We start from the raw sequence: 2,903 nt of genomic DNA on the forward strand, positions 1-2,903 counted from the left end.
GACTCGTTATCAAGATAGCAGATGATGCATTTCTCGGGTTCGAATAAGGAAGGAGTTAAGAGATTACCAGACGACTGACTGTAATTAATACCTTCAGTGACTTAAGTATTCAACAGTACGGTGAAATCCCATCAGTTTGCTTTTGCATCACACGCAGCTCGCTCAGAAAAATTACCCTGTGTTTAGGTTAGGAATTTTCATCACTCTTCTTTGTAATTAGAGTACTATGTCAGGTGAGAAAGAGAGCATTTTATGCTTTCCGTCAGGTCACCTAAGAAGCGCGCGGTAGTGCTGGAGTTCTGCCGATTATTATTTCATTCTCTTTAAAAATTAAATAACATTCGAACCTATAGTGTTTCCCTGCTCGTCTCTTTTTACGTCTGAACTGCACCTGCTCATATCATTGCAGGTTAGTTAGACCGCTGGCTGGCCAGTGCTGTCCCAAGTTTAATGCGCTGGTAAAGCTGTTGTCCCGCACATTATCGCTAAGTCTATGTTGCGTGTAACACAGCATAAAACGCATCCTTATGACCCTACATGACTGTACTAGTCACAGCTTGGCTTCCGCCTGACGTGAAACGAAAGCCAATGAGATTCAAGCAAACGCGGAAGAATACATGGCGTAATGTTTACATCAGGTTTATTCTTATGATGAAAAGATTATAGCTTTTCTCCACTTTATGTTGATCGGCGGTAACTACTGTTCTCTTTTATAATTTCTTCATCAATTAAAATGAGAAGCCAGTGTAAAGCGTTAGCTGGCACTAATGCAAAGTTTTTGAATACGTAATGCAGTAGGACCTCGCTAATCCGATCTCAGATAGGGCGACCACCCCGTTTCCGGTGTTTGTTTACGTACGCGGGATACGGATTCAGTGAGATCTGGACTTGTCGATAGCTCAACGTGTGCGATATGGATCAGTGGGCAGTTTGGCCGTTGATAGGTGAGGTAGTTCGGTCAGTTTTAGTATTAAATAACTCATATCTGTTTCGGTCAGTGAGTTTTATTGTGCGCGCATTTGTTTTATAAATTAATGCCGATGTTCTTATTACTTATTAAAAACTAAATTATGGCACAGCTAAATTTCAAACATATGACGGTATCTTTAGTGGAGCAGCTGAAAGAGCCTGAAAGGTTAGATAAAGGCTCCTCTCTTCAAAACATTGCAACTGAGATAGGGATTGGCATAACAACTGTTAAATACTCGAGAAAAAACAGGAGAACTCTTGGAAGTCATAAAATGATGATTGATGATGAGAAAGGACTGAAAATACTTAAGGCACTGAAGAAGCCTAAAACTGATATTCGATACAATGCTTTGTGTGGTTTGAGCAGGAGACGAGAAAAGGAACTCCCTTGTCTTGACCAATCGTAAAAGAAAAGGCACTAATTTTGTATGAAAATGAAAAGTTTACAGCGAGTGAAGAGTGGCTACATCGACGGAAAAAATGACATGACATTCGAAATGTAATTATTTCCAGAGGGAAGATATCTCGTGATGAAACAGCTGCCAATGAATTTGTTCCGGAATTTGAAAACTTAGTTATAGAGCTTAAGCTGAACCATGAGCAACGGAATAACGTTGGATGTGTCTGGTTTCAACTACAAAATGCAGACTACAAGAATTTTTGCTACACAGAATGAGTGTGTAACAGGTAAATAACTGGCCAAAGATAGAATAACACTATTGCTCTCTGCAGTAACGGTAATGGTAGTAAACAGATACCACCGTTCGTGATCGCAAAACAAAAAGAAAGAAAAACAAGGGTGTCCGAAAACACTAATATGGCATCACTACCTGTATATCGTCATAACTGTGGTGTCTAGGAAATCTACGCATTCGTTTCGCTAGACAAACATTCAAACAAATTGTATTAATAAATTTTATTATAAAATGAAATTTACAATATTTAACTTCGCAATTATACAGATGTGTCGCAAGCAAAGGGCGACATACGAATCAATCTTCTTCAGTTTAAACAAATAGCTCTGAGCACTATGGGACTTAACATCTGAGGTCATCAGTCCCCTGGAACTTAGAACTACTTAAACCTAACTAACCTATGGACATCACACACATCTATGCCCGAAGCAGGATTCGAACCTGCAGGATTCGAACCTGCGACCGCAGACTGTAGCGCCTAGAACCGCTCGGCAACCCTGGCCGGCCAGTATAAACAATTACAAGTCTGTGCTACATAGAGGGTACAAGCGAAGTAACTAGTCTTAAAGAAACTGCAAAAATACACCCACTTAAAAAGGCAGCTAAAAAGTACCTGCTATGCAATACATTTTATACACTGAAGGATTACTTGGATGAAACAGAGTAGCAGTTTGATAAAAAAAGTTATACAAATAAATAATAATAACGATTATAAAATATCCAACATTCCACATAACACCTTCACTTTATGTTTTTTCCTTCTTTTTTCCTTTCTAGAAATACTTACCTCAAAGCCATGCATAGCACAATACTAACACCTCTTCCTCTTTCTGAGCTCAACATCTCACTCATTATGGAGGGATGCTGACTCAGTTTTTCAGGATAGCAAATGGGAAGTTGTGGTACAGGAAATGGCCCGGAGATCACCAGTGTGTGTGTGTGTGTGTGTGTGTGTGTGTGTGTGTAGTGACGGAACTGTTATGAAACAATGTGAGAATGATGTATGCAGTGACTGATAGTGTGTGGACAGTGGACAGTGTGGCATTACATTATTTAATAAGTTATTTGTAAAAAAAAGTATTGTATACCAGGAGTAAATCCATTGATTGTCCCTACCTATAAGTCTGTAAACATATGTGTATACGCATTAGCTTATTTTAAATTGGTCTAAACTTGTAAATACTCTGACATGTCCTATATCCTTGTAAAAAGAGATGAATAAAGCTACTACTACTACTA

Source organism: Schistocerca serialis, chromosome 12 (assembly GCF_023864345.2).
Source record: "Schistocerca serialis cubense isolate TAMUIC-IGC-003099 chromosome 12, iqSchSeri2.2, whole genome shotgun sequence".
Lineage (NCBI taxonomy): Eukaryota > Metazoa > Arthropoda > Insecta > Orthoptera > Acrididae > Schistocerca > Schistocerca serialis.